Source organism: Passer domesticus, chromosome Z, assembly GCF_036417665.1.
Source record: "Passer domesticus isolate bPasDom1 chromosome Z, bPasDom1.hap1, whole genome shotgun sequence".
Taxonomy (NCBI): Eukaryota; Metazoa; Chordata; class Aves; order Passeriformes; family Passeridae; genus Passer; species Passer domesticus.
The window spans coordinates 53,695,076-53,719,813 of record NC_087512.1 but is presented as its reverse complement, the minus strand read 5'-3'; the positions used below and the strand labels follow the sequence as shown (position 1 = coordinate 53,719,813).

General features: G+C 36.7%; 2 long non-coding RNA genes across 4 annotated transcripts in view; one reads left to right on the top strand and one right to left on the bottom strand.

Moving 5' to 3' along the window:
- LOC135290895 (uncharacterized) overlaps positions 1-4,446 on the top strand; it is a 27,194-nt gene extending 22,748 nt beyond the window's left edge. The window contains exon 4 of the long non-coding RNA XR_010353728.1: positions 4,125-4,446. This is a non-coding gene — a long non-coding RNA (uncharacterized LOC135290895). The remainder of the gene's footprint in view (positions 1-4,124) is intronic.
- The window catches only part of LOC135290894 (uncharacterized), a 26,396-nt gene extending 1,658 nt beyond the window's left edge, over positions 1-24,738 (bottom strand). The window contains exons 1-4 of one of the 3 annotated variants that reach the window (XR_010353727.1): positions 24,684-24,738; positions 22,137-22,287; positions 15,664-15,783; positions 4,556-4,734 (exon numbers count right to left, since the gene is read on the bottom strand). This is a non-coding gene — a long non-coding RNA (uncharacterized LOC135290894). Of the gene's footprint in view, positions 1-4,555; positions 4,735-9,925; positions 10,053-15,663; positions 15,784-22,136; positions 22,288-24,683 lie in introns of those variants that run through there. The other 2 variants (XR_010353726.1, XR_010353725.1) reach the window with 2 other exon arrangements.

The following is a 24,738-nucleotide window of genomic DNA, read 5'->3' as shown; positions in this document are numbered from 1 at the left end:
CAAGACTTCTTTCATTTCTCATTTTTAATAGGTCAGTTAATGACAGAAATAGTTTAAACTGAATATTTTACAAAAATGCTAGCAGATGCTTTTATTACTCATAGGTGTGTGCATATAGATGCAGAGCTATACATGTTTATACATGTGTATGACTGTGTACATGTGTGTCTGTGTACATACAGAGAATAATACAGATGCACAAGTGTGTATACAAGTGTGGGCTCTGCAATGCCCATTCACACTCAAGTGTTTTGGCTGCTCTGTCAACAGTAAACTGGCATAAGACCACAGATATTTCTGATATTTTCCTCGTGAAATTTTTTACTTCTTGTTTGCAGAAAAAACACTGAAAAATAAGAGCAGAAATAGTCTCATAAACTTTTTATAACCTGAATAATTTTATAACATTTTAGAACATGACCTTGAAATCTTTGATACCTTGTAGTCCAGTGAAGGATTGAATTATGAATATGCTGCACCTTGAAAATAGAAGAGCTGTGAACTTTTCAAATGCTTTGGCAGCGTAGTGATTTATCAGAAAGAATAAAAGACTTAAATTTATCATCCAACATGAAGCAATTTCTCTCTGGGTGAACTTTTGTAAAAATCACTCTTAACTCTGTGCAAAATTAATCCATGGAATTTCAAAAGCATAATTCTGGAGGTGAATATGACCTCAAGTGTCTAAAGCTATGATATACCCTGAACTTAAAATCTAGAGACTCTTACTGGCAATTTAAAAGGTCAGAATATGTGATCTTACAGCACAGAATGGTTACCACATGATATATATGTCATGTAAGATAAAATTTTCAGGGAAAAAACCCTTTTCTTGATAGGTGCAGAGATGTCATGTGTTATTTTTTTGTTATTGTATAACAATTATTAAAAGTAATTTCAAGACTGGTGTTTATTTATGTGAAATTTGGAGACATTTGCCTTTGCCTCCTGCATCTCAAATACTTGATTCTGCATGAGAAAAACCTCATGCCCTGAGAGAAATACCACATGCCCTGGAGGAAGGTTCTGCCTTCATCTGGTACATGCTGAATGCAAGGACCTCTTCTTGGGAGTTATCGCTGCACAGTTCTGCACAGTTGTCTAGTCCTTGTTTCATCCTTAGACATCTGAGCCTAGGATGTAGGCTTGAGACAAAGGACTGGATTAAATGCAGATGATACTTGGTCTGATTCATTTGACTGCTCCCATTTTCTGTTTACACAGTCTGCTTGAACTCACCACAGCCCAGAGAGCACAGAGCTCTTCAGGAAGACTGCTACACTTTCTCCATTTCACCTCAATCTGGCAAAAGTTGGACTTGCTGAATGAAGCTTTAATTTAAGTCACTGTTAGAGAAGCTGATATTAGACCTCCATCTCCCATTGCACTCTCACACCATCATAGTCTTCCTCAAAACTGCATGCGTTGTCCCATCTCATAGTGGCTGTGTCCTTCTGACAAGCTTAGTGAGAACTGAAGAGAAAGATCTGTACTGGTGATTTCTCTTTAGTCTTGTTCAGAAGAGTCTAAATCAATGTATACCACTAACTGCTGAAACATTTTCAAAGTGTGTCTTTTTAAATTTGCTTACAATTATTTTCAGAGGCCTCCATCATGAATTCCCAACCATAAGAACAGTACAATCCTGTGACATTTTTCCTTCAGTGCACTGAACTAAATTGGAAGGGAATCACTAAAGACATTAGACCTTCTTTTGAGTTAAGATATTGCTCATTGTGGAGAGTATTACTGATCTTAGCATACTGTGGATAAAAATAGGAAAACAATTAACTTGAACATTTTAGAAATGCTAAAATTATATAAAGATTTTATTGCCTGATCTGGTTTCATAAATCCTCTGAAATGTTGCTAGTCACAAAAGAAAATGTAAACAAAAATTAAGCCCATTCTTTTGGCTTTCACTAGGGTGAGGAAATAGCTGGACATGATTGTTGTTCATATTCTTGCACAGATAACAAATAAACCATTCTTAACTGTCAGGTAGAAGCATCGGTCAGTCTTGAAGTCTGCGAACAGGAGAGTATGTCGAACAAACAAAAGCTGCAAAATAAGTAACTGATGATATCATATGCTAGGTGGACATTTGTGTTCGAATGCTTGCTTAGTAGGAATTTATTTGTGTGTTCAGGCCTATAATTCTTGTCCAATTTTGACACATGTATCCAGTGTCTACCCACTGAAAATTGGTTCTTTAGGATTATTTCAGAAACAAATATCTTTTCGCATAAAAACATGTGTCTAAAGGTTGCTGAACTCTCCACTTTCTACTCATCCATTTTGTGGCAATTTCTTGTGATTACAGGATACAGTTTAGTGACTCTTTCAAATTAATCTTGTACTGCCAAAAAGGAAAAGAAGAATAAGTGTTGCTGGAGACAGAAGGAATATCTGTAGTACTAAGGTTATGTCTGCCCAAAATATTCCTACTGACAAGCCTAAAGTCAATTCAGTGCTATGGAGATGCATGAGGGCTGTCGTCCCTTTGTGAAGGATAAAACAGTTGTTAGCACTTTCCTGAATATGATTAAATCCTTTTTCCTTTTTACACACCTTTCATGTGTTCTTCTGAAACACAACATCAAAGGAAACATAGCTGAGAGACAGGCTTTGTGAAACTGATTTTTGCAAATTCTTAGACCAAAAAAAAGGTTTCCATGTTTTTTTTTTCATTTCTTAGTCAGACTAAGACTGTTTCTTACAAGCATTGTTCCTTCTAGATTTCATACCCAGGCTACTGCTACACATTACTGTTGTACAAAACTCGGATGAAATTACCTATTAGAAAATAACTATCAACTCAGTAGTCATAACCACTTTCCATTTTTAGAACAAGAAAAGTACTGAATATATATTCAGGAAATGTCTACAACATCCAGTAAACAAAGCATTTCCATTAACGGAAACTGCTCCTGGCCCTGAGGGGAAGAGTTGACAGTCAGTTCCATAGCAGAGAGAAAGACTGAAGAAAATAGTGAAACTTTCCCTGTGCAAGTCTTGAGGGCTTCCACACTTCCACATACCTGCTCTTTAATGTTGGTTGGTAGTGTACCAGTTCCAAGTCCTTTATTAATCAGCCAAGAGAAAAAGGCATGCAGAAAATTAAATGGACCCTGTGAGTTGAAAGGTTTTTTTGCCTCTCACCATATATCTCTGTCTTGCTGTCATTGTACTAGAAAGTTAAATCATGATGATTAAAGGTTAGAGATAGGTTTGTGGAGAATGAATTTGCTAAACAAAGAGGGACATCTCCTTTACATTCCTAATTTGAATTAATTACTAAGCAATATACCACCTTCTTGTGTAGTTTTGTAGTGCACCTGTAGAGGAAATATGACAAGAGTAGGCTCAAGTCTTATAATGATTCATTCATAAAACAACTGCAGCATATAAAGGTGTAACTCCTGTGTCTGGGGTACTTGTGATTCCAGAAGAGCAATTTTCTTTCAAAATTTTTACAGAGCAGAAATGACAGTGAACTCAAATTGTTCAGGACAAAAGCACTACTGAACTTAAAATGAAAGCACAGCAGTTAGATCATATTTACATTTCAAACCAAAAAGGAGTTCATTAAGGACTATCAAAGCCTCATGCCATGTAAGTGGAAATATTTTATGCATGCAGATGGTCTGTGGTCTATTTGGTTTATTATTACAGTGAAACAGGTAGGAACATAATGTTATCTTATATAAACACGTTTCTTTTTGATCATTTACAGCTGCTTTTCTTGTTTGCTTTCACTGTGCATTTGAGCAACTGGTTATTTCAGTCAAGGATTAAATTCCTCCCTACTGAAAAAAGTATTTAGTACTCAGGAAATCTTTGCTAAATAGAAGAGTGCTAAAAATGAAATTTATATTCTGTATCGAAGGCAGATTATTACAGTTCACTAGCAGGTGATATAAGCCAGGATTCCAAAATATTTGGAATAATATAAATTGGAATAAAATAATTGGAATCAGTATAAATTTATGGAGTCCCTTTCCAAAGAAGGAGACAATAATGAAAGAAATGGTGAATCATGAATTCCACCATCACCAAACCTACAACTCTATTTCCTTTTATAGACTATTTGAACTGAACACACATACTTCTTTTCCTTCTAGCTCCATAAAAAGTGTAAGGAGCTGTAGTGAATGATAGAGAGAGCCTTAAAGCAGTCAAGAGAAGAATCTCCCACATGTGAAGAAAATCTTGTAAAATTTGATGAAAAATGAAGAATGATTTTACTGAGGAGACCTGAAGCTTTTCAACTCTCATACCCTGTGAGGCACATTATCTGCAGGACCTGATGTGAGAGAGCACAAGATTTCATCCCATGATCTTTGTGCCCGTGGAGATGCGTGTTGCCATTTCATTTGTCTTTTTACCTCTGAAGAGAAGGGTGCAAACCATAATCATTTTCTCAAAGTCATATTTTTTTATTACATCACAGTATTCAAAAAATAAAATATAGCAGAATTTCTCATTTTGAAATAGATATTTCTCTTAATAATAATTTTCAAGTATTATTTTTATTATTTATAACTATGTCATTTTTATATTGTCATCTGAATTCCTGTTTGTGGCAGTCTTGGTGTCTTTATACCACATGTCAGAAGTTATATCTTTATTGTTGTCCCAGTGAACATCCAAATTTGCCTGTGATATTCTGTCTTTTTGTTTCCTGTACAGCTGTTGTTATGGAGTACATTCCTTTTTGGTTTTTCAATATATCTGCAAGAGAGCCATGAGAGTCCATATGCTTAATGCCCTCCTGCAATATTTCATAACAATATGGAGCTAAGTGGTAGCCAGAGAAATTGTTGAAAATAACTCACTGTCATTATTATTTTTATCCACTAATTTACTAAAATAATAGTTCTCATCAATTATCTCCAATTTATTTGCAGTTATTTCAGTATATTTTTACTTTATTCACATATTAAATTCCTTTAGACACATTCTTTAGTTTCTCCACTGCAGGCAATGCTTAAATTGTCATTAAAAGAGATGGAAATCCTAATCCTCTGAAGTCTTTGAAATTAATTTTTTTTTTCCCAAAAAATACATTCAATTCTGAGATACACTCAAGCATGAATGGAACAAAACAATCCAATTTATTTTTATATGGTCACATTCACATGAAGTTTCATAAAATTCCATTTTTTTTCTGAAAGACAGGAGTGATAGCAAGATAAAACCTTGCAGAACTGATAACAGTGCCTTTGATGCATGCAGAAAGTGACAAAAGAGTCATGTGGTAGATTAGAAAGAAATTAATGTTAAATAAAACAGATGCAAATATTTTGTCACCATGTCAATAAAATAATAGCGGTGTCATGAGAAAATAAAAAGCCAGAGAAAGTGATTGTGATCCATACAACTTGAATGTAAATGTAAGAGAGAGATTAAATGAGGAAAAGCTGCCAACTGAGAATTTAGAACAGAGGAGAAGAAAAGGTAGCACAGAGGAGGGAGACAATCAACTATAATCTGCATAAGGAAATCTGAGAATTTCTTGTAGATTAGAAAAACAGAAATAGTATTGCTTTTTCAATCTAGACCCAAAATACATCTAATTTTTCTATATTTGTTCTTTGCTGATTGGTGCAGGCTATGCTGTACAGGTTGAAGGTCTGGCTGAAGACTGTCAGCCTCTGAATGCTGACGCTCCTTTTGATCTCTCTCCCTAACTCCCACAGAGGCACTATGTCACCTCACTTGTCCTTCCATTACCTTCTGTCATCCTGTTTTCTGAGATGACAGGAATAGGTGAACATACAGCTTTTTCTCCAGGTGCATGCACAGTTTTTAGTCACTAGTCCCATGTCTCTGCTGACCAAAGTGTCAGAGTTAGTTGAGACTGAGCTGGTTGTTGTAATATTTCACTCCTGATGCACAGAACAATTCTGGTCAGTGCTAACACTCAGCAGGTGCCCAGGTGATGATGAAACTGGCTGCATTGTACTGCTGCTGTAATAGCACACAGGCAAAACAATAAAAGTAGGAAAAGGTAGCAGCATAGAAAGAATATTGTCTAAGGACTGTGAGGGTCAGAAATGAATAAAAAGGTCCTTAAAATTTTGGACAAATGAGTATTAAAAGATAAGGAGAGACATCATCAGTGGTCAAGGCAGGATAGACAGCTGTTAAGGAGCAGGACTTCTAAAGCTGGGGGAGCTGACATAGCCTCTGCTCTGGAGATGGAGGGATGAAGGACTCCCTGACACCCTGACAAGTGGAGGTTAGAGAGGAACAGGAGGAAGAGTTGGAAGTGTAAGACCTATACATCACTTTTTGTAGCATCTATTTCAAAGAGAGGTGCTTACTATTTGTTTGTATTTTGGTTTTGTATCTAGAATATTGGTACTGGTACTTCAAAACTTTTACATATTTGCTTTTTTATATGCATATTTTCTTTTCAAAACAGTCTGACTGAGTTTTGCTAACCATGGTGAAGTAGGATTTTTGAATATATATGCATATTTTAATTGTTAATTTTCCTGAAAATGTAGTAGCTTGCTTGGCAAATTACTTGAAATCCATACAAAATTCCAGCCTCTTCATTTCAAAAGACTGAATTTATCAAATTGGAGATACACAAACCCCCTAAATAGACAAAGCAAAGCATTTTTTATAAAAATCATCTCACGTATAATGGAATGGATGATTACAGTTTATATCACATTACTTCTTTAGTACTTTTAACACACCCATAAAAAAATTGTATGCAATATTTTGCACATATAACATAATTCCAGGGCTAGATTGCAATCTCTTTAATTACATGAATACTTTCATTGATTTATACAAGATACTTCATATAAATAACCATAAAAAATATATCTATTCCCTATGCTCACATTCTAGCTTGCAGTTTTATAAGGTTATGGTAGTGTGAAATGTTCAATATTAAATCCTTACTGACAAATGAGGAGGTTTATTTTACTGACCAAATTGCAATGCGTGCAGTTTAATAAAAATATGACTTACTGGGTTCCATGTCATGTGTATAGAGGAGCACGTAGAATTTATGCAATTCTGTAGGGGGAATGCTGTGTTCTGAACAAGTTTATGAGTCCTCATCAAGTGGAGAAACACATGAGTTATGAGCTTCTCTTTAAAGCACTGTTATTTGCAGTAGTAAAAATGGCCAGCTTCCCTGGCTATATGACATTCTACCCCACAGTCTGGGGAGTTCAGGAGAGAAAGGACAGCAAAGCTGCCACCAAATGAAGACCTGTACCCAGTGGAGGAAACAGCCAACAGGAACCTCATGAAAGTCAATGATTCACATTCCTGCACACAGGAAGGCAGAACATGCAGAAATACAGGCTACCAACACAGAGGACTGTACTGAGAGCAGCACAGTGGAGGGAAATCACTCTGTTCTCCTCAAAAGTACACTCATCACCTGCACTGAAATTGGGCTTGTTCAGCCTCAAGAAGAGAATTTTTTTGGGGGAGGACCCAAATAAGAGCCAATACTTCTGAAGATATTATTGATAAGATGGAGCTGTGATCTTCCCAACAGTACATGGCAGGAGGGTAAGAAACAAGAACACAAACAGCAACAGCAGAGGTTCTGACTGGATAAAGGGACAAAAAACTGTTTTCTTCTTTAGGGCAACCAAGCAAAGGCACAGGCTGTGCAGGGAGGACGTGACATCTCTATGCCAGTTTACAAAACACAAAGCTTTTCCACACCCAGCTGGGTGAAGTCCTGAGGCTGACCCCAGTTGGACCTGCTGTGAGCAAGGACTTGGATTGGAGGTCTTCTGAACTCCCTTTGAACCAGAATTGTTTAGTGGCTCTGTGATCCTTCATAGCCATTGCTCCACCAGGGGTGGAAGTAGGTAAGAAGGATGTGCACTTGTACCCCAGAAAAGGCCTGTGAGAAAAATTACAGCTCTTCCTTGCTTCCTCTTTTGGAAAAAAAAAAAAAAAGATGTAGAACATCCAAAAAAACTCACTCTTCCATTTATCATGTGTGATATGTCTGGTATGAGAGACATCAATGCATCTATAGCCACAGCCTTGTCATTCTTGGTATATGTCTTATGACACAAAATGAGTGAAAACTGTAGCAGTCGAGGTGGAAAGCCTCATGCAAGTCCTTTGAAGGTAACAAGAAGAGGGGGGAACACTGTTTTTCAAAAACTGCTTAGTGATACAGGAATAAAGGAGTATGAACCATGTTCTTCAGCCTGAGGATTGTGTAGGAAAGGAATTGCTGGGAGCTAACAAGGTCCAAGAGGTGATGGAGGTAAGCCTATGGCAAACCTCAGCTGCACTGTTAAGGAGCTCTCAGTCAGTTCAGTGCCAGCAGCTGCTGCAGTGAGGCTGCCTAAAAGAGAGCATATCCTCTGCTTGCTTCCTTCTGTGCCAGCAAAGTTACAACTCTGACAAATTGATTATGTTGAAAATAGCACTGCTATTAAAAAGAAGACTTGCTCTGTGCAGTCTTTACCACTGGGTAAGACATGATTAGGTACAAACAAAAATATGCTCTCTAGAATATTTAGGATACTAAAGAACATTCTTGCAGCACACTAGCAGAAACCTATTAATAAATCCTGATCAATTTTGTCCTTTTGAGTTAAATGTGATTCTTGCTCCAGTGGAGCTTTTCTTGGAAAGAAGGACGTTAATACAACATGCTGTACCAGAAAAAAATTATACTGGAATGAACAAAAAATGATTTAACAGTAATCCACTTGCTTAATGATTTTAATTTAAAAATTGGAATAATCAGTTTAAGGAAAATCTCTAACCAGTTTCTTTTATTATAGTTAATGGCTAGGTTAGGTCTGTTATTTACTCATTCTAAATCATATGTCTAAAGAACACTTAATGAAAACAATTATAAAAAAAGCACTGATTAATTTTGCATTTTTTCCTGCTTTCATAATCTTTGCCAAGTGAATGAAATAATTTGTACCATTTATGTTTCTTATTACAGTATTTGTCATTAGAATGAGGTGTCAGGAAGCATTTAGACTGTTGCATATTTCATGAGTTAAAATAGTTTGCCATACTGTCGTGACCTTTTTAATTCCCTGCATTTTCCTCTGTTCCTTTATGTTGCTTTCTTTCTCTGTGTATCTCCTACAGAGAAGGGCAGTGGAACTGGTAACAGGTCTGAGGAGCAACTGAGAGAGCTGGGGTTGCTCAGCCTTGAGAAAAGCGAGTTCAGAGGCAACTTTATAACTCTCTACAGCTCTCTCTATAGCCAGGTGGAGCTCTTCTCCCAAGCAACCAGACAGGACACAGTCTCAAGCACCTCCAGGGAAAGTTCAGGTTGGACAACAGGAAGAATTTCTTCAAAACAGGGGTGATTAACCACTGGAGGTGACTGCCCGGGGTAGTGATGGAGTCACCATTTCTGAAGGTGTTTTAGGAAACACTGGATATAGAACTTAGTGCCATGGTCTGGTTGAAAAGGTGGTGTTTAGTCATAATTTGGACTTGATCTTGAGGCCTTTTCCAATCTGATTTTGCGATGCTTCATTCTAAGATGGTAAATGTGAACTTGCAAAATATGAATCAGCAAATGACAGAACGTCTCATGAAAATAATCCCAGTGTGTTTATCCATGCAGCATGATCTTGCAAACACATTTTCATTTACCTCAAAATGGCTTTACAGGATGTCAGCAGCATTGGTACAACAGTGCTGTGAGAACACAAAGTAGTTAGGGAGCACCTCATTGCCATAGGATGTGAAAGATACACAGAAATATAGAACATTTATACTCATCTAGTTGTTATACTGTTACTAATAAACATTGGCAAGATTAAAAACTTTCTTTCTTTGAGATTTAAACTAGTATTTGACTATGACACATTAGGATGAAACTTTCAAAGAGGTAATTTATCTTATATTGGCTCAGTATAAAGCTCTTGTGCATTGAAATACTTAGTGCTTGCCAATCTTGGAGACAGTAATAGACGTTTGAACTGCAGTCTTTAACTCACTCCTATGACTAACCAGAAAACAGCCTGTCATTGTGGTTGAGTCAAAGTACATGCAATCATGGTCCATCTCTGACACTGTTAAGAGGAAAAAAAACCCTGAAGCAGCAGTGTAATGGATTGTATAATTGCCAAGAAAATTTATTTCACTTATATATAATTTAAAATGCAGCCTGAATCAGACAATATGACTGGTGGCTCCTTGTCTCACTCAATCTTTGCTTCACTCTTGGACAATGATAGAAAAATATTTGTACAGATCACAAGCATAGTTAATACATTTTAGAGCTTCATGATTAAAGAAAAACATTAGCTGACTGACAGCAACATGCTTTAAAAAATCCTGGACACTTCATCCAGTCTTTGGTCCCAGAATGTTCTTTTCTTACAATATGGATATTGTGACAAGAGACACAGAGTTAACATTTCAAACGAAATACAAATAACTCTGACACTCTAGCTTAGATTAGCAAGGAATTTGTCAGAACAAAATAACAATTTTAGTGGTCAAGAGTGCACATACCTTTTGTTTCATGTGCGCCTTACAACACAAACGGACTAAACAATATTATTTGCTACTGCTTTGATCTGAGAAATCTTGCAACTTTTATACCATAAACTCATTACATCATATTGCCCTTGCTGGCAGGTTACATAAATAAATGATTGGAAGTGGCTTCCAAATCATTAGTCTTATGAGTGTGGCTCACAGGTTTCACACAGGAGGGGCAAGATTTACAGAAAGCTTGTGTGACCGAACAACTGATGACTGGTTCTGAAAGGCATGTGAAACAAAGTAAAAAGTAATGGAAACTGGGAAGCTACAAAACACAGGGTGTTGTGCTGAGGAAGTCTGAGTGTGTTCCCCTGTCATGAGACCAGAATATGAGAAATGATGGGAATGTGGCTAAAGGCGGATGCTTAGGCAGGACTGATGAACAGGAAGAGGGAGGGTACCATCACAAACTCCTTTCCATAGGAGGAAATGGAGGCATGGAGGACTGCTGAGTACCTTGTTATCATGTCTCCCCTTGCAGAGAAATAGTTTGTACTTTTCTCCAAATTAAAGTTTTTGCATATCTCCATAAATCCTCCTTCTCATTCTGATGAATCCCTCTCATTTTCCAAATATACTCTTTGATATTAAATGCACAGAAAGTCGTCTAAATAACCACTATTACATTAATTTAAAATAAATGTACATATTTTAAAGAAAAAAATTAAAATTAAATGCAAAAATATGACAATCTAAAGTTAAGACTTGAAACTACTATAACCTTGAGAATTTATTTCAATAAGTCAAGTTATGTGTTATACCCACAAAATTAATCAGATATTAAAATTAAAGGTTGCATAACTACTTACAAAATCCAAAAGTTAGGAAGTGTTTAAATTTTTATGTTAGGTCAGGCTTTAAATGTATCTTAGTGAAATATACTACTGTACTGATTTTATTATTTTTAATAACACATTTATTATTATATGTAATGTAATACACATATTATTTTCAGTATTTTAGTGCAGTGAATGTCGATATATTGAAGACAAAAAACCAAATCTTTTTTAATACCTACATGTAGAAAATATTTTTCAATACTTTTTCTGTAGTGAACTATTTCAGAGCAAATACTATTTTTTTCCCTTCATTGAAAACTGTTCAAAACTGAAGATACCATAATTCTGGTTTTCTGCTTCCAGTTGATGCATGAAAAATAAGGGCTACAGGGTGGGTGATTGCCACAGGGGCACACTGCTGACTTCAATTTTCCCATCAGGACCTCCTGCTCCTTTCTTGTGTGTCTGCTGCCATGCAGTCAGCTCCCTGAGTGTAGGTTTCTCTGGGCTATTACATCCTAAGTGTAAAACTTAGCATGTTTCTGAGTTGGTCTCTGGGAGATTCTTTCTGGGCCTCCCAGACTACAGTTTGTCTAGAAAAATGTCACCTGTACATGGTGGTGACAACTTAATCACAGGAGCAAATCAGGTGGTAAAGTAAAAATTCTTCTTTATAAATCCACACTGTTTGTGCCCAAGAGACTTCCTGTTCCTCCCATGCTTCAAAACGGTTTTTAGAAGAAACTGCTACATAAAATCCTACATCTGACTTTCCTGTACTTTTCCAGATTCTCTTGCTTGCCTTTTTGAATATGGGTTTAACATTTACCTTCTACCACTTAGTGCTCCTTCTTCAATCTTCTCTTTTTAAAATGTAAGTATTTCTATTTACTCTTTGATTTTTAATACTTCTTTTTCTGTTTCATTTCAATCCAAATATAGTTTGACCCAAACTTAAAATGAAAAGTCTGCATGTAATTAAAAAAAATAAAATTATAAAGAATATAAAAATGCAATAAACATAGATGAATTGTTAGACTGTTTATAGAATAATGAAAAGAAAAAGAAAAAACCAAATACCTGTGAAAATAGAGAACTATTTATTTAAATGATTATAAAGTTTAAATTTCAGCAAACAAAACAATGAAACAAGTGTAAAGGTTTCATATTTCAATGTTTGTGTAAGCTGATGAGAATTAATCAATTAAATAATTAACAATTATTCAGGAAAGTTACTGAAAGTGCAAAAGCAGAACTTGATTAATTAAAAGTTTGTTTCCTATTTTCAATTTGCTTACAATATTTTTTAAATTTACCAGCAATGCCCCAAGTAAGCATCTGCCCCAGTCTTTTGGCAGGATCTGCAGCTTCTCATTGTAGTGCCATCCACAGTAATGTCAATGTACCTGTTAGTTAGTACACTCAATTTAGACTTAATATTTACATTTTTCTCTTTCAGTGTGCATTACTGCTGCATTTATCAACACTGAATTACTTCTGTCTTTTCCAGTCCACTGATTGAGAACCAGTGAAATTCCTCCAGGATTTTTTCCTTTTAGGACTTTCTGTCTTTAGAAATAAATTAACATGATCTTATATCTGTTGTACCTACAAAATACGTTGTTAGTTGCTGTTGTTTTTACCATGGCCTAATCAACACTAGCATGGCATCTATGTTTAGAACACTAAATAATAGTAAATATAAAAAATATATAAAAAATAGTAAATATAAATTTAAATATTTTAAATAATAATTTTGTGAGTAGGCAACAGTCTCGGGAAACTGAAAAAGCCACTAAGTACTGAAAGGCAGGTGCTCAAAATGACACAATTCATAACACATATGTCAAACTCATAGCTGGTTGGGCAACAAACATGGCATGCACAGACTCTGAATATGAGATATCCTCTGAAGTGTATGCAATTTAATTGGTGGGTTTGTTTTCCTTTAAAAGAGAAGTACGTATCAGGGAAGAATACTAATACACTGAGAGCTGCTGTGATTAGAAACTCATTAACTAGTACTTTGAACATCTACTTTATTGACTCTTAAAAATTTGTTTAGCATGCGTTTGTCTTTTAGTATGCTTAATTTGTTTGATTGTCTTTAAATGTTGCTCCAGAATGGAAATTTATTATGCAACTCAGGTATTCCTTTGATGTAATGTTTTATATTTAATGTACCTAAAATCTCCTTTCCCTGAACACAGCACAGGTATACAGTCACACAAGAAAAAGCCCACTAAAGCGATTTTTCTTTCATGCCTGCTTTTGTTGCCTATCACACTCTCACACAAACTCAGAAAATCAATATCCATAAAAAGGGGGTGGTAATTAAGTTTCTAGGTGGGAGCTTCTCTTTATATTGATAACTTAGTGATATCTTGAAAAACACAATGACATCACGAGAGACTGACTTTTATGCAACCTGAACCTACAACAGCTGCAGCTCCACCTGGGAACTACTGCCCAAGTTCCTTTGGCTGTGATTCTCCCCAGGCATTCCCAGCCACATGCTGCACACCTCATCAGGTTTCGCATGTGACCATGTGGTTATCAATACCAAAAAATACTTTTTTTTTTTGCTCTTTCTGCTAAAATTCAGTCTCCAGCTCTGTGACTGATGGAGGTAATTATCTTTTCCCCATGTAAAAGTAGCATGCAACACTTTTTATGATTTTATGTTAAGGCAGCTGGTCCTCTGAAATAAAAATCCATTAATATATCCAGCTCAGTTCCTCAGAATATTGTCAAGGGAGGGTATCTCCTGATGCTCTTATATTCCTCCAGTTTCACTGTTACAAATGCTACTCAAGCTAAAGCACAACTCCTGTCACTTGTCCACTCAATTCAAGAGGAAATAACAGTCAGAGGGGGCTGCTTCATCTGAATCTACCCATCTCTTTGCAAAAGAATCACTGAGGAAAGAAGAGCACTGTACTCCCAACCATTACAATTAGACAAAGGAGACTAGAAACTCTGCAAGGGGACTTGAAAGTCCTTGATTCTCATTAGCAAGGTTTTAAAATAGTCCAGCATTCCTTGTGCAATGTGTCTGCTGAGAGTGATTTCCCCATTTCTCATTATGTATGAATGCCAGTGCACTGTGCAGCTCCAGTGCACAGCTGATTAATAAGGTCAGAATTAGAAATTGAGAGCTTTCCTTTTCTTAGCATCTACTGCAGTTTTCTCTCAACAGGATTTTCTCTATTGATTTTCTGTGATCTGAAATATAGCGCTTACTGGAATAGGAGTGATGTATTTTGTCATGTAGAGCTCTGAAGAGTGTGTGTTGTCTTACTTTTTAAAAAATATAATACATTGTGTTTTGAATAATTTGTATTAAAATCTCTTACACGCCATAAAATACTTTGGAAAAACACATTAATTGCTAGGGTAGTCCTTTTTGTCAGTAAATAGTTCTATATACTCAGATAATGTTTTGTTTTCAGAAGGACAATTCTTTTATCTGAATTTTGAATAAAGCAACTCAGTGTCTTTCAAGTGTCACAATGCCATCAATCCACTGTGACTAAATTCCTCATCCATACAGTGAGTAAAGCCATGAATTTCAAATCAATTTTAAATTAATTTAACTGTCTACAAATTACGCAGTCTTCTTCCTATCACTGCAGTCAAGGTTTTGCGCGTGAAGCTACCTACCCCTCCATCCAATTATATTTTATAAGCATGGTATCAAGTATGCATTAGTTCTTTCAAATAAACCCCTTGTGTCCACGATTACAAATGTTTTTTCTTCTTTTTTTTTCCTTTTCTTTTTTCTTTTTTTTTCCTTTTTTTTCCTTTTTTTTTTAGATTATACCATATTTTTCCCCCTGAGGTCATACAGTTCTTAATTCTATGATATTAACTGGCCTAGTGATTCCAGTTGTCTCTTCTTCAACCAGCTCAGATTTTTTGATTCAAAAATGTAGTGGGAAAAAACCCTGAAAACCATTACAGTCCCCACCAGCCTGGCACATAAAAAAGAACAAAAAACAAATAGACAGGATTGTATCCATGATTATCCTCAAATTAACCTGGTGCAAAAAGCAGAATTTGAGGGAATCACTAACTCTTAGAAATGTTGGTTGGAAGGAACTTCTGCTACTTGAGGAAGGACTATTGGAGTATAAGAACTGGGCCAGCTCTCACTTCGCTCGGCTAAGTTAATTTCATGGACTTTCCACAGTCCAATAACCCTTTCAGTTATGCCCCTTGCTGCTCTCCTGAACTTTCAGCTTGAAAGTCATGGCTGCTGCCCCTTGCTGTTCCTTCTGTTTCTACAGAGACGAATTTCATTCTGTCACTTTGAAACACCTGTTCAGGTAGTTATAGGATAGTACTAAATTACCTGTCAACTTCGTCTTTGTCAGACTGACCAATCCCATTTCTCTATAGTGCTTCTCCTATGTCACATGTCATTAGCTGTCTTGATATCCCACAGGGATTCCTCCAGTTCCTCAATATCCAGCTGGAACAGAAAAATTGCACACTGTACTCTAGTCACAGCCTCATCTTAGCTATATGGAAGAAGATTAATCTACTAAATCAGGCTCTTCAGGGTGTGGCTACTTTTTCTGCATTTGTGATTGAGTGCACAGTTGCTTTATACTCTGCTGTAACACGCAGGTCCTTCCCACCACGGATGGTGCAGTCAGATGGTTCCCAGTTTTGGTTGGTGGAAGGGATTATTCTGTCCCAGGTGCAAACCTTGCCCTTCTTGTGGTGGAATCAATCCCCATTGGTCCAATGCTTAAATTTCGCAGGGTCCTTTTGGATTGAAGCTCTAATATTGGAAGTGCCACCACTCCCTCTGATTTAGTATCGCTCCCAGATTTGTTGCTGATGGGCTCTGTCTTGTCACCCAGGTCAGTGATGAAGTTATTGAAGAAATACTGTGTCAGTACTAAGTCAGTACTGACTCCTGGCTAAGCAGCTACTCCAGCCAGGTGTCAAGCTATTGATTACATGCCTTTGGTTCTGGTTGTCCAGCTGTTTTTCAATCTATCTAACAGCCTGTTTGTCCTGCCTATTTCCAATTCCAAATCAGAATTCTGTGGAAAGCAGAATCAAAACCTTATTAATTTCAAGCTTTTTCGCAGGCAGCACATTATCCTCATCCCCTTAGCCAATCACTCCATTGTAGAGAGCAGTCAAGCTGATCAAGCTTAATTTTCCCTTGGCAAAACTATACTGACTTTTCCTGATTACTTTCTCATCACAGTCAAACTAAAGCCTTCGAACATATCTTTTTGCTCTTCAGAGAAAGAGTGTCTCAAGAAGACATTTGCAGATGACCAGGTCAGCTTTCAGTTTCTGTTAGATGAAAGTAGAACTGACCTTGCAATGGAAAACTGGTATTACATCAGCTGTTCCCATGGATAAAAGAGTTACTGCAGTAGTTTGGAAGCTGGCCATGGAGACTGGCTACTGAACTTTTCTTCTGATCTTTGGACTGTATGACAACATACTAAATTAATATTGTAGCAGAGTAGTCAAATTCCTATGCATTTAAAAGAATAAATTTATTGGAATCAGCTGCAGAAACATTTTACCAAAGCTATAACTTTCACAAATTCAGTAGTACAGCTTAGAATCTAGGCCGCTGGTCAACTCCCTGAATAATTTTCTTTGCTACTTCATGTATTATGGCTTTAAAATACATAATTCACTTTAATGCATCTTTTGGTATGCTATAGCCACAGCTGTATATTCCCTGGTTGTCTCTAAAATTAACTAGGTAAACCAGGTGGTCTACAGTTCTTATTAAAGTAAAACATATGGGAACAGGAAATCATCCTGCAGTATCACCATCTTGCAGGCTTTTAGGTAGATACACAACATTATAGCTAAAGGGCAAGATGGAGAACATATGCTGCTTTACAAGTGATGGTATATCAGCCACCATTTCATGTAACATCAATAAGACTATCTCTAAATTTTCAGAATAGTGAGAAGAGCAACATCTATGCTCTAGATGTTTTTCAATACACTTAAATCTATTTGCAGGTTTTGACGCAGAGTGGTGTAACAGGGAAGGGTGAGACAGAATTCTCTTTCTGAAATTAGACACAAAGTCAAACAAGACTCAAGGTAAAAATCCTTTCCACTCTATTTGAACTGAGAGACAGATACTATGCACAGGGACCTACATTCTTCTGCTTAGCATTAGCACCTTCTGAGGATGTTCAATAAATAATTTTTTCATTTCAGTTTATTCATATAGTTCAGCCCAAAGAATAGTTCCACAATTACAAAACCTACACTGAATTTTGAAAGCAGATATACTTTTTATTTCCACTTTCCTCATCTACATGATGGAAATGTGAAAATGTTAGACTTGCTTGTTTCCAAACACTTTATGAGAATATGAATTCCTTCAGCTCACTAACTCTATGCCATATTTTTTCTCATTACATCAGTTCTACATTAAAAAAATATTGCTTTTTCTTTTTTAAGTCACATTTTATTTTCTATATTAATATAATTTCTACAGATACTGACAGAAACAAAGAAAATTATTTTATAGAAATGACGAAGAGCAATTAAATGCAGGTAAAGTTGTTGAATTCTATAATTTCTTAACTATATATTATAGATCTTTCCAGTAGGAAAAACCCATTTTATAATAGGTCTGTAAATTCTATATTACCCATAAAAAAACTGTAAAATTGGTATACCAGCTAATGAGAAATAACCTTCCTTTGTTAAATTAACTAAAAACCATTAATGAAAACCAAGATAATAAGGTTCATTACAGCAAGATTTCCTGATTATTTACTTAAATTGTAATTAGAATGATTTAACTCCTCTTCCCTGCTTCCTTCCTTGCCAGGTTCTACTTTTGCCATTGCAAGTGTGATAAGCGAAGCAAATGTTCCGTCCCCTTTGCTAGAAACAGATCAAAGATATCTCCTTATTTCAGAAGTGAACTCTTACGCAGAATAAGGACAAGGTCAGAAGTTAGGGTAACTCAGATGTGTTACCAAGTCCTGCTCTTATTCTGTCCATGTCACTTTGCTCAACAGTTGAAAAGACACAGAGTAATGATGAAATGTCATAATTTCTTGCTCTTCTTTTCATTGCCTTTGTTGCTCATTTCAGTCAAACTTCTTGCTGTCTTTTAAGATGACTTACATTTTGTCTGACAGCTCATTCCAACACTTTAAAAGAAGGGTAGGTTCTCCATTGGTATTGCAGATATTAGCAAAATATTTCGTCCTACTCTGTGAAAAATTCAAAGGGTAATCTTCTTTACTGCTGGAAGCAGTCCACTGAACTTTCCCACTTACAAGACGATCAGATCCCATCAAAACAGTTTATGATTATATTTGTCAGAATCAAATTCGTCTTGGATGTGCTTTTCATTACAGTTAATGAGTTAGGTCTTGGCCTTCCCCCAGGGTAAACATGTTGTCCTGACTTCTATTCAACATGCAATGGCTAACAACTTATAGAACAATGTAAAACCAAAATGCAGATTTTTTTCATTGACATTGTATTTGTGCAGACACAGTGTGGTAGCCACCAGTCTCTGTAATAATCAGTAACCCTAGGCACACGGTAACAGCTGATGCATTTCAGGTACCAGGAATTATTCAGATATGTAGCTAAAGATATGTTATCCCAGGGAATCACTGTGAAGGGAAGTGTTGCAAATAGCATAGCCTCTGGTTAAGTGGAGACATTTGGAGATGTGGCAGTTCCCAGAGGAGCTCGGGAAAATAGAGAGCTGGGCCCCTCACGTGTCCAGTCCTGCATATTCCCTCTGCACTTCAGTCAGAGTGGATGCCCTGGCATGGGCATTTTGGTTTAAGTCAGATGTGCACTTTGGAGTTGGGTGTCCTGTTCATCCCCACATGCTCTGGCTCACTGTTCCTGGACAGCACATGTTTATTCAAGGAGAGAAAGAGCAGCCCAGGGTGGCAGCTCTGGCAATGCAGCAGCTATGGGGCAGTCAGTTGAGCACTAATCCGGGGGAACCCCTCTCTGAAATGCCTTCAGCATGGGAGTGTAAGATAAGCACCTCTGCAATTTCCCCTTCCATTTCACAGGAAAGTGAAAATACCATTCTCTTATTTGATCTCAGGTGACTTTTCAGAGATGGTTGCTCTTCCCCTGCATTGATTAAGTAACTGCACATGCAGTATACATTTAATTTCTCAGAGTGAAGTGGTACTGTACACCTTTATTGACTGTGTGCTTTTTGGGCACTTTGCCCTTAGCTTTTTCTTTTCTGAGCTTGAGACCCATTAAAAGTGTTCACAGTAGCTAAAGGTGTGGCGTTAACCCAAAATGTTTACTTCATACACAATGGTTTACAATGGTTGCTGTGTAACTGCAGAAGTAGAGCACTGCTATTTTAACCTGTATCTGTTTACCATGTCATGAGCAGTGAGAGTAATTAAACCAGTCCTTCCTCTCATTTTGAAGTCCACCCTGCATTTTCCACAGCCTCTCTATTTGATACTTCATTACATCTACCTGACAGGTGGATTTAAAAATGTTTATATTATATTTATTTATAGATATGCTCACAGAACTCCTCTGTAGGAAAAACACAGGAAAATATTTTTAAATGTTCTTGAACAAGCTCAAGATCCTGATTCAAATCCTGCACCACTGATCCTCTTGTATATTTTGTATTTACTTTTTTCTCTTGAATCTTCCTATAAAGGAAGACATGTATTGATTTAAATTTTAAACTCCACTTATATTAACAATATGCCACCCACACAAATTGTCTTCTGATCCCACATACAGTCATGTACATTTCATTAGTTTGGCTACAAAATACTCAAAGAACTGCTTGTTTCCATTTCTTTTCTTCTTTCAGTGCCCAGAGGACTTGTTGGTATTTTCATTATGTGCTTAATTCTTTACTGTGCCTTGTCCCTTTGGTATCTGATTCTCAAGAAGTTTCAGCTATAAAGAACTCTTAGATATGGATAATCACTGTCAATACATGAAACATTTGATTGTGTTGCCATTTTGTATGCAATAGACCCTGACTACCACTAGTTATCCATAACATTAATTTAATTTTTAATTACAGAGTGGGTAGTTAGGTGGACAAACTGAAGAATAAGTGCTTTAGCTTTATGAAATGTACTTGCAATTGAGAAATACAGCAATGATGATTATAATCTCAATTGCAAAATAATGTTCTATATGGTTATTATTTGCAAAAAATTAGTAAATGCTTGAATCTGATTTGTCAGGGCCTGCTGCTGATAACACCAAGATTGTGGGTTCAACCCCTGTAAGGGCCATTTACTTTAAAATAGGACCCAGTGAGCCTTGTGGGTCCCTTCCAGCTCAGAATATTCTGTAATTTCACATGACTAGAACATTATTTCTGTCCAAAGTTTCAACAATGTAATGCATTAAAAATAAAAACTGAAAAGTAGGTGATTGCTTTGTATGGAAATGCAACATCTTTTATGTATTCAGAAAAAAATACAAGAAATATATTCCTCCTGCAAAGACAGATGATAAGACAATGTACACAAATATTTGAGGATATATTTTAGGATTTTGTTTGACTTTGTTTGCTTTCTTTTTAGTTTTACGGAGTGATTTACTGAATTAAAGGCAACAGATTTTGAATAGAGATAATGTGGTTCAATGGTTTTGTCTCAAATTTTGAATGGAAATTTATTTTTAAATTACATTGGATCCCTAAGTTTGGTGGTTTTTTTTTTTTTTAATAATAACCATCTTAGGCCCAAATGTTTTGGTTTTAATTTATGGAATTACCAATATCTGAATACCTCAGCATAGTATCAATATATGTCATGCTTAAAAAGGAATGAAAACAATTATACAATTCTTCATTTTATTTACAATAAATGAAATTATTCATGTACAGTTATTCAAAGCCAAATCAAGACTGTTTCCTACGGACACAATTTATTGTGTGTCTAGTTAAAAGTATAGCTATAAAATGTGCACCTCCTCCCATACAATTTAGAAAAAAATCAAGGTCCATGTGTGTTTTCCTAGCAGAAGCAAAGTATGGGGTTGCCATTCAGGATACTGGTATAAATAATATTTTTTAGTTCCTTGACTTATTTACCCTCCTTGGACCTGATGTGAGGTGTAAATGTGAACACATTTGTGTACATGGATTGTAACTATGGCTATGGCATTTAATTAGTAATAGCAAAAGGAATTAATGGTTTTATAAGTCCAGTTTTATGAAACTAAATTAGTAGATCTATTTCTTTATGATACCTCTCTGTATCTGTATGTGTATCTATAAATCTATCTGTATCTACATCTGTATCTGGACCTGGCAATACAAACTCTATATTTGATGGATACTTTTAATCAGGTATTTTTGTTAATGAACTTTGTTCACTCTTGAAAGTATAGTAGATATAAGGAACAAGATTAAGTCCTCATTCAAGTTTCTGGGCAGCTGTATTTTAGTTCCAACCCCCCAATCATTACACTAATATTAAACGGAGTCAGAGAAATTATTTCATACTTCTTCTGCATCAGCCATTAAGTATTTTTAGTTTAGCCTTATTTTCACCCTTTTTATTTTCTATAATCAGTCATTATGAGGCCCTTAAGAATTTTTGAATGTGTGGTTAGTTCTCGAGCTAAATAAAACAAATTTGCATACACATATTTAGTCTTGCAGAAGTCATATGAAACTACTAAAGCAAAGCCAGACCACAAGAGAAAGACCCACCAGATGTCATTTTAAAAATAACAGTCTCATGAGCACAGGTTCAATAGGAGCACTGCAGGGACAGCAGCAGAGTCCTTACTTGTCAGGCTGACTATCAGTCCTGTTCCGTGCTGTATGCTCACCTCTTTATCACGTCTTGCTCTCAAAGAAGGCACTTCTAACAATGAGCAGTTTTGTGAAAACACTGTGGACAGCCCCTGTGAAGTTGTGCCCAGGCTATCAGCCCTGCAGCCAGTGACACAGCAACAATCCCTCTCACAGCTCTCGGTAAACCTGCCCGGTGAGGAAATGAGAACATGACAATCAGCCTGGCAGGTGATTGACATCCTGAATGCCAGAACAGGGGCCGAGAGGGTGAGGAAACACAATGGTACTGGGAGACTGCAATTTCCCCCGTGTAGTCAGAACAGATGTCCTATCAGCAAGCTGAGACTAAACCCTCAGATACCAGCAGTACTTGCTTTGGGGAAAAGTTAGGGAGTGTCAACAGGAGAAGCAACACTTCAGTCCTGAAGCAAGTATTTGTTCATGATGTTTGCTGTACAAAGTCCCCGGCATATTGCAGGTTACCAGTTCTTGGTATTTTTTTGTAGGATCTACAAAGGCAAAATGTTTTATCTCATCTCAAATTTGCATGAAAATGAGGTTTTGAAAGATATTATTAAAAAAAAATAGAAATTGACACAAACAATTGATAGTCACCATAATGGTGGCAGAGACCAAACACTTACCATTTCTCCCCCACAAAAATAAAACCTTCTAGGAATTCCATAGGAAAGTCCACATAGCTGAATAGGACAGGTAATGATGTACCAAAATGCTCAAAATAGAAGGAATGAAGAGTTTAAAGAACAAAGAATAAAATAGGAATAAAATTAAAGAATGAAATTAGTTGGCACATGGATTGTGCTTGGCCAAGACATTGAGGAAGAGTCAACCCAAGTTGACCAGCCACACCTCACAAAATACTGAGGGTCTCTCATGGAATCGATGTTCGTAGGGACAATAAAGTTCTGGCAGCACAAGCTCTTAAAGGAAGCAATCTGTCATAAAACAAGAAAGTGGTAATGCACACATTTAATGGTAGGAAACTAAGGGTCAGAATATATGCGCAGTTTTCAAGGAGACAGAATGAGCACTTGGAAGTCCTCCTTCATCCAATGTGAACCTACTTCAATGCAGTATTGTGCAGAACAAAAATCTTCACATTTTCTTCAAAAAATGATTGGAAAAATTCCTAACACTTAGATGTACTTGTGGTTTTATGTAAATATTCATTGTTTTTAGAAATGTAGTTAAACACACAAAACCAAACTGCTTTTACTCGCGCCACCACCCCCCCCCCCCGCCAACCCGCCCCTGTCTTCACATGGTTAGGACTGTTGAGCGTCTGTATACATAAATTTGGGATGTATAGCTCAGGGAAGTGCAGTATATGGAGATCACTCTCCTACGGTTTACTTGACATTTTGAGAATTTTGAATTCTCAGTTAGAAAGAGAAGAAAAAAAAAGGAAGCTTATAATTATCTTTTTCTTAATATCTTATGAATTCTTTATGGGCTTCAATCAGTGCTTGTCTTTACCCGGCAGTCAAACTCAAGATAAAATTAGGAAGAAGTTTTCTCTTCCTTGAGCCATCAAGACTGCTGATTTTTTGCCTGTCTGTGAACTCAGAAGTAGTATTCAACTATGCAGAAGATCACTTTTTTCCCCCTGAGAATTCACACACAGCTACTTTTTAAGATTGCTGGAATTCCATGCTCTTGAAAGGAAGCAGTAGCAGAAAAGTAAGAAATTAAAAAAAAAAAAAAAAAAAAAAAAAAAAGGAAATTAAAGATTCAGATGCTTGGCTAGATGTAGCCAAGAAGACTCAGTTGTGGTCAGAATAAATGCATTCCTGTTTTCTTGCTTTACACACTTTACAGGAGTCAGAGCTCAGGCTTGGTGAAAAAAGGCTTTCACTGCTGTAAACTGCGGGATGGATTCCACTGAGTACCCAGCCCATGGTGTTCTCAGACAAGATGATTTGGGCAGCACAATCTGCTTTGGTATTTTAAAGTCTCTTCCCATACATGCACAGTCCTGTGGTCAAACTGTAGGCATTCCCACAGTTGTTTCTCCATGTAACAACGATATGTGTGTGAGAAATGACACTCACTTAAAAAAATTGGAAAGATTTATTAAAAATCTTACACAACCAAGCCTGAATAAGGAAAAAGGACAGTGTGCGGAAGGTGCTGGTGACCCAGCAGCCACAAGTGTGTTTACAAAATGCTCCACCTTTTATACCCCTGGGGGTTTGCATCAGCCAGCCCTGGTCCCTCCCAAAGTCTGTCAGTCAGCTCTTCCTTGCTGTTTATCGGTAGAGACTGCTTTCTTGTAACCTGACTGGAGGTCAGGTGTTGCCATGCTGCACCCCCTAGCAACAAGCTTTTCCATTCCCAAAATGCCCCATACAAGGGGCATGTCCTGACTACCAAGGCAGTGTCTTGGCAACCATATGGGGCAGGAGGAAAGGGGACTGTGGGGAGGATGGAAGGTGTCTAGACAACAAATCACAATAGCATAGCTATGCATCAATAAAACTTCTCTTAAGATACACGTAATAGTCATCCCTTAATTACGAGAGACAATCATCCCACTACTCCTCTATAATGTATGGAAATACCTTTCTGATGCAAAGGTGTTTCCAGCACCTAGAGAATACAGCTGTCAAAAGTCAG